Genomic DNA, 12,208 nt, shown 5'->3' with positions numbered 1-12,208 from the left:
AGGCTTGCCTGTCTGACTGTTTAGTGCCTTTGAGAGATTCTCTGAATCTTGACTTGATTTCCCCAGATGAATGAGATAATAACTTGTCATGCCCCTTGTATATACAAGCTTTTGACTGACTGAGTCAGGCGTACGAGACGTCTCTGCAACTTTATTTATCGGGGGGACTTTCTAAGATTCGTGCTATCATAAGCAACATGCCCCTGTATCATGAACTTAGGAATCATGCCCCTGGTTGATCAGGGTTGGAGGTAATTTCAACTGTGCTTGGGTGAAGGCTCCTGGTTGTTCAGCAGTTTTGAGAGATCCTTTTAATCTTGGCCTGATTGCCCCAGATACCTGAGCGCTTACTTGATGGAGTATTTCGAACGCTTTTGTGCCCCTGAGGGTGATCATAATCTGAGATGTTCATGCTCGAACTCAACGGAGTTCTGAAGACAACTTGTCCCTTGAGAGGATTAAACTTTTCATCTGCAGCTCATGATGGAAGCTTTCTTGATGTCAAGCACTTGTTCATATGCAAAGAATGTTTAGTATGAGAAAAATAATTCTAATGCAAAGTTCATGTTTGTCTTGAAGTTTAAAGAAGAATTGTTTTTTTTGAAAGGATGTCAAAACATCGATTTTTGTGAAAGGTGGTGTGATACCAACTCAAGTGTTTTAGCAAAACTCCTAGGAGTCAGTTTACCGTATTCTCGTTACAGTATGCTTTCGAATTAACCCTGCTTCAATTAGGACTTTTGAGGGTTGTAACGTGGCCAGGTTCACGGTTTTAGAAAAAAAGATGTATAGGCTCAACATTTTATTGGTGCCCACCCCCTTCGTGATATTCTCCAACCTAAGTTCAGTTAACTTGATGCGGGCATTCATCCTTCAAGAGGAGCTCGAGACGATTGAGGAATCGATGAGGTGTTTGGACATGGCAGTCACTTACCTTTTATTCTTGGTGTCTGATCACATGATCTTGAATTTATAGACACACGAATTTGCCCCTTTTGTTGAGGATCTTTTTTGTTTCCCTAACTTTTGCCTGGGCAAATTCTTTTGAATTCTGAGTTTGAAGTCCAGCGGGATGCCCTAACTTTTTCCTTAGTCATTTGTTTTCAAGTTATTGACTTAGCGGGCTTTCTTTTCTCTTTTTTTTTTTATTCGTTCTTTTTATTATTATTTTTTTTGAGCAAGTTGTATGATCCTGAGACGTCTTTGATTTGTTGGAAAGATTGTGACTGCCTCATTTCTTGGTCGACGAGGGATAGTTGTTGTTGTATCGTCATATTTGACCTCTTATTGCGCGAGAGATGACCATTGTGGTCTCGACTTTTCCTCAACCTTTTGAAAGATAACCATTGTTGTATCCTTAGATGTGCACTCCTGATGAATTTTGAACGCTCAATCAGTTTAACTGAACACTACCCTGCCCCTGGGTTAAATGTGAGGGTTTTTTCGTATAGAAAAGAAACTTCTACTTCAAGGCTCAAAGGGGTTGACAAGGGATTAACTTCCTTATATCTCCAGTGTTTGGGGATTTGAAACAATGCCTGTACATCATCAACAGGGTTTTACTCGAAAGCACACCATTTGAGATTATGGGTATTATGTGTTCGTCATTCTCCCTTCGGAGTTATCATGCTTTATCACCGAGAGTTTGGTATCACAGGCAAAGAAAAACATGTTAGAGCGAGAGCGAATGAATTTTTCAAGACAAACATATTCAATGCATCATTATTATAATTCAAAAACAAACAAATATGACATATAAGCAGTATTGAATCAAAACAAGAAAGACTACGCATGAACATGCATGATGATGTAGAGATTGTCAAACTTGAAGAGATTTTCTCCGTATGGACTTATTGCTTCAGAAGATCCGTTGAGTCGAATGAGAACTTCAAATCTGGATCGCAGGTACGAATGTGATAATCTATGTGTCTATTAGGTCTTGAATCTTGTCTCTGAATGGCTGACAATAATCGATCGACTGGCTAGGTGCCCCAGTGTGGAAAACAAACCAGGCGTTTGTATCTGAAAATGCAAATTACTTCTAGGGAGAGGATTCCGACGAAGCCACACAAGAGTTGTCAGTGTACAGCTTCAGGGATAGTACGAATAAATTAGTAAGAAAGTGAGAAGCTTGTCCTTTGGAAACTTTAGTTGCAGCTTCGTTCGGAGAAATTTGACTTTTCATCTTTGGACGCCCTTCTATAAGAATCAAGCTCACCATATCCAGTGGGTCATAGCCTCGGGGTAGGGTACTTTCGAGTTTGAAGGCATATGGCTAAAGGAAAATAAATCCTCTTGCCCCTTGATAGGAACTGTACCTTTGAATTTGAAAGTATCTGGCTAGAGGAAAATAAATCCTCCTGCCCCTTGATAGAAGTTTATTATATTTTCGAGTCTGAAAAGCATTTGGCCAGAGGAAAATAAATCCTCTTGTCCCTTGATAGAAATTTAGGCTTTTGATAGTCCTTCCATAGTTTTACCTAGAAATTATGGGTCCTAAATCCCTAAAATCCTTGAAAAAGGTTAGTCAACATGTTATGTAAAAACATAAGGTAGTACGGACTAGCAAGTCCTACAAGCAGAACCTGCAAGGAAATCATGTGGTTAGATAACAAACGGTCAGATAACAAACAAGTCACACAAGAGTCCTTGGGTTAAAAGGCTTGCATGGAGTCTAACCAGGTAACTACCCTTCCCCAATAGGTACTTCTAAGGATAAGAAGAAGTCAGCAACAGGTTCTACCGGGTTATTCAGAATTTTCAGCCCTTCTAAAGCACCCTCGGACATGATGCATTTGCACCATGCAATGATACTTTGAGAGAGAACCTATCTGAATTGTAGCATCGGGTAGCGACTAGTTCTCAACATTTGTCAAGAGTAGTCCCCCCACTACGTTCCTAAAGGCCAAGATGGGTTTAAGGATAACTAAAGGTCCTTGAGCTCCGACGCACCCAAAGTTACATACATAGACCTCCCTCATTTGAGAAAGGTGTGCATATATCTATGGAGTCCTAACTCAAGCGTGAACTTTATATTGACTCATCTCCCACATATGTGAAAGAGGTCGCCATGACTATGTCACTCCTATCTTAAGTGTACTTGAATCCGGGTATAGGATTCGTCCTTCATTTAATTCCCAAGCAACCTTGAAAAGTAAAGCAAACAAAACAAGCATATTATATGATCTAAGCTCTAAGGTAACCCCTCTTTTTATTTATCCCCAGCAGAGTCACCAGTTCTGTAACTCGGTGGGAGAACTGACTTTTTATTTCGCAAACAAATGTTGCGGTGAGCAAGAGTCGCCACCGACTTTTATTTAGTCCAATTTTTAAGAAAGGTAAAAAGTACAGAAAAATACCTTTTAAAAAGAAAACGGGCTCGGGGGGTAGGTTATGAAAAGGGAAGGTGTAAGCACCCTTTTCATACGTAGTTATCTACGGGCTCTTAGTTTGCTTAGCTCATGTTTGTTTTCGTTTGTTTGAAAAGAGTTTTTTGAATAAAAGGGCTTTAGCTTAAAAGCGTAGCCTTTGTTTTTGAAAGGAGTGTGAAAATAGTTTTGAATTTGAGCAAGCAATCTAAGATTACTACCCTAAATAGTTGGTTTTTTTCTATGCTTTTTAAAGTTCCTAGGACTATCCATACTATATAGAAGCAGGTAGTCCGTGTTTATATTGGACGTGTGGGTCATCGAAGGGTCGTTGAGGTCGTTTGAAGGCAACAAGTAGAGGTACCTTTAGCAATTCGAAGGGACAATCATCACTTTCCGTAGGCAACAATCGAGGGACAAGATCATATATTCGTAGGCAACGTCGAGGGTCATCGAGGGACTTATGATCTTTGTGATGATTTTTTAATTGAGAGGCTTTTGTTAATGGTACCTCTATATTCGAGGGACACGACCATTTTAATTCGGAAGGCAACCAAGAGGGGCGTACCCTAGAGATGAGTGAGTGCGAGTGTGTTAGTTTCAGATATTTAGTCTTGTGGTTAGTGAGCTAACATTTTAATTTTGAAGTCTTTTCACTCCCTATTTACTAACGCACGCAGATATATATTGCAGGAAAGTAAAAGCGGAAACATAAAAATCCTAACTATTACAGGGCTTCGGGATGGGGATTACAAGTTTAACAAATGGGGATGGAAAAAATTATTACAAACCCAAAATGATAAATGTACAAAGAATGAAATAAAGTTTGTAAATGTCCGTAAAAGTTGGAAGGCCTCAAGATGTAGTACCGATGGAAAGAGATGACTCATTGGAAGAGAAGTCGCGGCGGCTGAAAAGCTCGTGGTTGTTTCCGGTCGGGATCCTCGTCAGATCCAGGATTTGGGGAGCTGCGATTGGAGAACGCGTAACGTTGTTCAGGTGCTTCGTCGGAGGTTGTTGCAGATCTGGATCGAAAATCTGAAAGTGATGGCCATGGAATGATGATTCCGTGTGGTCGCGGTTGTGCATAGTGAAGTGTTCAGATCGGGAACGGAGAATCTTTGCATTGCTTCTATTTCTTTTCTGTAAAACATTCTTTCAGTCTTCCAACCTGTAAACAAACAAAAAGAAATTGTTTTAAAAGAATGATTAGTATTGATTTTGTTTATATTAGTGTTAATAGATCAAAACAAATTCTACGGATTTGATTGATTCAGTCTTGTTTATGACTCAGAAACTTTGGTTTTCTGTATTGAAATTGGTATGATTTTTACAGGAAGATTGTGAAGTAGTTTGGATAAATATTGTAGTGTTATTTACAGGAAAATTTTGTTTGAGATTGTTCTGGTGTTTATGCTTCCAATTCACATGTTCATATTTAATAATTGGAGTTATGAATGATGTGGTTCATGGTGTACAAGGAATTGACTAGTGTATTTGTTTAACATTTACAGAATATACAAAAAAAGGAAGAAAGATATCATAATTTAATTATACAGTAAACAAAAAAAAAGAAGAAAGATATCATAATTTAATTATACAGTAAACAAACGAATAAGTATATAATTGAAAATAACATGGTGAATGGTCAGTAAATGCACAAGGTTTTATACAAGGTACTAGTATTATATAACACATGTGTAAGTTATATATGACGCCGTAGTTAGAAATTGTAGAAATCTGCAAAAGGTGAATATATGTACGGCGGGTAAAAGAGTATTTCTTTTTTTATCGTTAGGGATATATATATATATATATATATATATATATATATATATATATATATATATATATATATATATATATATATATATATATATATATTCATCATTTGGTTAAAAGTTGAACAGTAAAAATAAATTGGGAGAGGTCTCATATTGAAATCATCGACCAAGAACATTTGTAAAAAAAAATCATTTAAAAGAAAGGGAGGCCTCAAGTGTCATCATTGGCCAAAAGTTTGAGAAAAAAGTTCTTGCTGATTCACAACTTCTTGAATCACTTCTTCTTGAGCTACTACTTTCTTTTTCTTTTTATTTGTCTTCCTCTTCTTCTTTTCTACTTCCTTCTCATCCTCTGCTTTCTTTTCTTTCTCCGACTTCCTCTTCTTATTCTTTTTCTCAGCAACTTCTTTTTCTACATTCTCATTTTCAACTAAAGCTTCTTGATTTTCTTCAACTACAGCTTCTTCCACAACAACATTCTCATCAACAATTGCAGCAACTTCTTCTTGATTATTTTTCTCCTTATTAATAGAGGGACGATCAAACTTACGCTTTGTCCTTCTTTCTTTCTTAGCAGCAACTTCTGGAGCAGCTTCTGAAACATCTTCTAAAACAGCAGGCTTAGAAGTTGAGGCTTTCTGACTGCCTTTCTTAACAGCGTTCAAATATCTAACTTTAATATCTGGTTGTTCATTTAAGAAGAACGCTTCAAACTCAGCTAGCACAGGTCCTCTTCTGATATTGATTCCAGGAATAGGTTGAGGATCATGTGCAACAACTTGAATAAGATTCATCTTTTTCAAGGTGTTAGAATTCAAGACACTGCCAGTGATAGTAACAAAATCCTTGACAACTCTAGCATTTTCCAGTCTTTCAACCATCTTGGTTTGAACCAGAAGATTGGTGATGATTCTTCCAAAAGGAATAATGTTTCCTTTCTTCGTTCTGTTCGAATCCCTAGAAGCTCTTACATCATTCCACATATGATTGAAAATGATGTAAGGAGCATCAACCTTCTTCTGAGTACCAATGCAATACAGGATGTATTGTTGATCTTTGTTGACAAAGTTTGGAGAATGAGTTGCTTTCATGTGATAGAAACAACCAAGAAAAATCTTTGTCCAAACTTTGTAGATGTTCCTCAAATCTTTAACATCCTTGGTCTTCGTCACATCTGGGTACAGTACAGCAAGAACATCTTCCCAGTTTTCTCTTCGAGAAAGTTCAAAGGCGCCAACAGGCTCTTTCAAATCAAACAGTATTCTCAGAGTGTCTTCAGTGATTACAAAGAACCTTCCATGAACAAAAGATACAATCGCCTTAGGAATGACGAAAGCATTTACCCAGAATTCCTTGACCAAATCAGGATAGACTGGTCCACAAAATTCATGAAATAAAGGAGACCATCCTTGAAAGAATATATTCTCCCTGAGATCAAACTGATGTTCTTCCAGATTATCAAAATCAACCATCAACTCGCAGATAACCTCTAAATCTCCTCGAGGAATAGTGCATGTGAGAGGAGGATAGAACAGTTCTTCTTCCTCTTGAAGGTGTTGTTGAGAAGGAGATGGAGAACCAGCAACGTTTGATGAAGAAGCAGCCATAGTTGCACAACTGAGATTTCTAAGGTTCTTTCTTTTAGGTTAAGAAAATAGGGCAAAAAGGTTGCAGAATCAAATGAAATCAAATGCATTTAATGATGAATGACGTTAGGTGGGATAACGTGAAATTTGAAATGATTTGCACAGTTACATAGGGCGGTGTCTCATCAGTTGCACGCATGCCTGTCCAAATAGAGTGAACACGTGTTCAACTTCTGGAGCAGTTGGTGACAGCTGTTTTACTTTAACTTTTGATTCTGACAGAGTTAGAACTTCTCATCATCTCATTCTGATCAAGAATCCATGTTGCTATTCTTCAGAAAAGCTCTTGTTCTAATAGGATCATCCTTCTTTCCAAGAATGACATCTTCTGAGTGAGCAGATGTGAATCTAGAATATCTTCTGACTGTTGGCTCTTCAGAAATTCTGAGATTCTCTAAAGATGCAGCAACTTGATCTTCTGATCCTTTGCTTCTGAGATCTTCAGCTTCTGAAACTTTGCTTCTTGGTTCTTCAGCTTCTGAGATTGAGATATCTATATCTGCAAAATTCTCAAACTGCTTTGGCTTTTCAAGACCAAGCTTATCATCAAATCTGATATTGATTGATTCTTCTACAACCAATGTTTCAGTATTGTATACTCTGTAGCCTTTAGAGAGTTCAGAATATCCAAGAAGGAAACACTTCTGTGCCTTAGAATCAAACTTACCAATATCATCTTTAGTATTCAGAATGAAACAAACACATCCAAAAGGATGAAAATATGAAATGTTGGGCTTTCTGTTCTTCCACAATTCATAAGGAGTCTTATTTTGAATAGGTCTTATAGAGATTCTATTCTGAATATAACATGTAGTGTTTATTGCTTCTGCCCAGAAATGCTTAGCCATATTGGTTTCATTGATCATGGTTCTGGCCATTTCTTGTAGAGTCCTATTCTTTTGCTCTACAACTCCATTTTGCTGTGGAGTTATAGGGCAAGAGAAAACATGGGCAATACCATTTTCTTTGAAGAACTCCTCAAAGAATCTGTTCTCAAATTCGCCACCATGATCACTTCTGACCTTTATGATTTTACACTCCTTCTCAGATTGAATCTGAGTGCAGAATTCAAAGAACACTGAATGAGACTCATCCTTGTGTTTTAAGAACTTTACCCATGTCCAACGGCTATAATCATCTACGATGACTAATCCATATTTCTTCCCTCTGAGAGATGCTGTTTTGACTGGGCCAAACAGATCAATGTGCAGAAGTTCTAGCGGCCTAGAGGAAGAAACAACATTCTTATATTTGAATGCAGGTTTGGAGAACTTGCCTTTCTGACATGCTTCGCAAAGAGCATCTGATTTATATTTCAGATTTGGGAGCCCTCTGACCAGATTTAGTTTGTTAATCTGAGAAATCTTTCTCAAAATAGAATGGCCTAATCTTCTGTGCCAGACCCATTGCTCTTCGCTGACAGACATAAGACAAGTCACCTTCTGCTTCTTAAGATCAGAAAGATCAATCTTATAAATGTTGTTCTTTCTCTTTCCTGTAAATAGGATTGAGCCATCCTTCTGACTTATAGCCTTGCAAGACTTTTGATTGAAGATTATGTCATAACCATTGTCACTTAATTGACTTATGGATAATAAGTTATGCGCTAATCCTTCTACAAGAAGTACATTAGATATGGAAGGAGAGTTACCAGTACTTATGGTTCCAGAGCCAATAATCTTGCCCTTCTGATCTCCTTCAAACTTTACTTCTCCAGCGGACTTAAGCACCAGGTCTTGGAACATAGACCTTCTTCCCCTCATGTGCCGCGAGCACCCAGAGTCCAGGTACCATGACATGCTTTGTTTTGTCTTCTTTGCTGCCAAGGATATCTGCAACATAAATTATCTTCTCCTTAGGTACCCACAACTTCTTGGGTCCTTTCTTGTTAGTTTTCCTCAAGTTCTGATTGAACTTGGGTTTAGCATAATAAACAACAGGAGGTACATCATGATATTCCTTAGGTTTAGCAGCATGATATTTTCTAGGTTGTGTCACATGCTTCTTAGTGTGTGTAACATGAAAGCTTTTGGCATGTGAAGTGAGCCTAATATCATGTGAATGGCCATACCTGAACTGATCATACAATGGCTTGTATGTGATTTTCATATCATCTACAGGTTCAAGTTTGTGTGGGGTATCACCCTCATAGCCAATGCCAACTCTCTTGTTTCCAGAAACACCATATATCATAGAAGCAAGATGACTTCTTCCAATACTTCTAGATAAGAACGTTTTAAAGCTCAAGTCATATTCTTTCAGAATATGGTTCAGACTAGGAATGGACTTTTCTGAGTTAGAAGGAGATCCAATATCTTTGGATAATTTTAAAACTTTTTCCTTTAGTTCAGAATTTTCCACTTCTAGCTTCTTAGTTTCATAATCAAATAGCTTTTTCAGCTTTTTGTATTTGATACTAAGATGAGCCTTGAGTTCCAGAAGTTCTGTTAAACTGGAAACTAACTCTTCTCTAGATAGTTCAGAAAATACCTCTTCAGAATCTGATTCTGATGTAGATTCTGATCCATCATCAACTGTGGCCATCAGTGCAATGTTTTCCTGCTCGCCTTCAGAGTCTGATTCTGATTCTGATGAATCTGAATCATCCCATATTGCCATAAGACCTTTCTTCTTATGAAACTTCTTCTTGGGCTTCTCCTTCTGAAGTTGTGGACACTCATTCTTGTAGTGACCAGGCTCATTGCATTCATAGCATGTGACCTTCTTCTTGTCAGATCTTTTGCTTCCAAAAGATTCTCCTTTTTCAAACTTCTTAGAACTTTTGAAGTTCTTGAACTTCCTATGCTTGCTCTTCCAGAGTTGGTTTACCCTTCTGGAGATCATGGATAGTTCATCTTCTTCTTCTGATTCTGATTCTTCAGAATCTTCTTCTTCAGCTTGAAAAGCGTTAGTGCATTTTTTATAATTAGATTTTAATGCAATAGACTTACCTTTCTTCTGAGGTTCATTTGCATCCAGCTCTATTTCATGGCTTCTTAAAGTGCTGATCAGCTCTTCCAAAGAGACTTCATTCAGATCCTTTGCTATCTTGAATGCAGTCACCATTGGGCCCCATCTTCTGGGCAAGCTTCTGATGATCTTCTTGACATGATCAGCTTTAGTATATCCCTTGTCAAGAACTCTTAATCCAGCAGTTAGCGTTTGAAATCTTGAGAACATCTTCTCAATGTTTTCATCATCCTCCATCTTGAAGGCTTCATATTTCTGGATCAAGGCAAGAGCTTTTGTCTCCTTCACTTGGGCATTTCCTTCATGAGTCATTTTCAATGATTCATATATGTCATAGGCAGTTTCCCTGTTAGATATCTTCTCATATTCAGCATGAGAGATAGCATTCAGCAAAACAGTCCTACACTTGTGATGATTTTTGAATTCTTTCTTTTGATCATCACTCATTTCTTGTCTTGTCAGCTTTACTCCTCTAGCTTTCAATGGATGTTTGTAACCATCCACCAGAAGATCCCATAAGTCACCATCTAAACCAAGAAAGTAACTTTCAAGTTTATCTTTCCAATATTCAAAGGGTTCACCATCGAATACTGGTGGTCTAGTGAACCATTGTTACCATTTCCATTGTGTTGCTCAGCAGAGCCAGATGTAGATGTAGGTGGTGGAGTTTCAACCATCTTGACTTAGCGTTTTTCTCTTCCTGAATGTTTTCTAAACACGGTTAAGTGCTTGCACCTTAGAACCGGTGCTCTGATACCAATTGAAGGATAGAAAACACTTAGAAAGGGGGGGTTTGAATAAGTGTGACTTTAAAAACTCTTAAGATAAAAACAATTGCACAATGATTTTATCCTGGTTCGTTGTTAACGAAACTACTCCAGTCCACCCCTTTAGAGTGATTTACCTCAACTGAGGATTTAATCCACTAACCAGTCTTGATTACAATGGTTTTCCACTTAGATACCTTTTAAGTCTTCTAGAGTATTCTGATCACAACTTGATCACTCTAGGAACACAATGCTTAGATACCCTCTAAGACTTCTAGAGAATCCGATCATAACTTGATCTCCTCTAGTTCTTTACAAATGAATGTAAACAAATTCTTACAAGAGTTACAATGCTTCTTAATAAGCTATAATCACAACTGTGATTTTTCTCTTAACTTTAAGCTTAATCTCACTAAGATATTACAACAGTAATGAAGTGAGGTTGATGATGAAGTTTTGAGAGCTTTTCACTTTGACAGCGTTTCTGTATGTTTGCGTAGAGTGTTGTATTCAGCTTCTCATCAGAACTTCTATTTATAGGCGTTTTGAGAAGATGGCCGTTGGGAGCATTTAATGCGTTGCGTGATCTGTACAACATTGCATTTAATGTTTCACTCTTTTGTCAACTACCTCGAGCCTCACTTTTCCTGCTTTAACTGACTTTGCCTTTAATAGCTTCTAACGTTCCGTTTGTCAGTCAGCGTAGCCTGCCATCTTGTACTTGCTTCTGATCTGATCTTTGTAGATACAACATTTGAATATATCAGAGTTAAACAGCTTGGTGCAGAGCATCTTCTTGTCTTCTGACCTTGAAGTGCTTCTTAGCATGATACCATGAGAACTTCAGTGCTTCTGCTTCTGATCTCAAGTTCTTCTGATGCTTCAATAGACCATGTTCTGATTCTGCTTGACCATCTTCTGATGTCTTGCGAGAGCATGTTCTGATGTTGCATGCTGAACCTTCTGAGTCAGTGCTTCTTGCGCTGATTTTGTGCATACTCTTTATATATTTCATGAAATGGAAATTACATAGGATTAGAGTACCACATTGTCTTAAGCAAAATTCATATACATTGTTATCATCAAAACTAAGAATATTGATCAGAACAATTCTTGTTCTAACAAAGGTATCCTGACTCCTTAAGGTTTATCAAAAATGCTGAGTTGATATTTCGTTTTACAAACATCACATTTTTACAAATATCACGCTTTTACATCTCCTGTTTTAATGTTTTTCAAAAAAACTCAAGACAGACGTATGCATTGCATCTCATGAATTCATTATTAAACATATTCTGCTACATAATTTCAAATGTTAGCAACAGAAAGAATTTGCACAGGGTATGACTAATGACTCAAAGTTATCCCAACCAACAAAGATTACTCCAAGAAGCAATGTCTCTTACAAGGGGCATGGCCCATTTTGCCCAATCAATCTGAGGCAATCAAGTCAAGATTCCAAGAACCTCCCAAATACCAAGGCATATATCCCAAGTGGGTTTCAAACTATTTCCCGATCAATCTGGAGCAATCAAGGCAAGATTCCAAGAATCTCTCAAATGCCAAACAATCAAGGGCATGCATCCGAGTAGATCTGAAGCTACTTTCCAATCAACATGGGACATTGTCTTAGGCCTATGATTACTAGGGGCATGCCGCCCATAGTGAACATC

Source organism: Vicia villosa, unplaced genomic scaffold, assembly GCF_029867415.1.
Source record: "Vicia villosa cultivar HV-30 ecotype Madison, WI unplaced genomic scaffold, Vvil1.0 ctg.000371F_1_1, whole genome shotgun sequence".
In the NCBI taxonomy this organism is placed as follows: domain Eukaryota; kingdom Viridiplantae; phylum Streptophyta; class Magnoliopsida; order Fabales; family Fabaceae; genus Vicia; species Vicia villosa.
The sequence above is the reverse complement of the archived record's forward strand: the minus strand, read 5'-3'. Positions refer to the sequence as shown.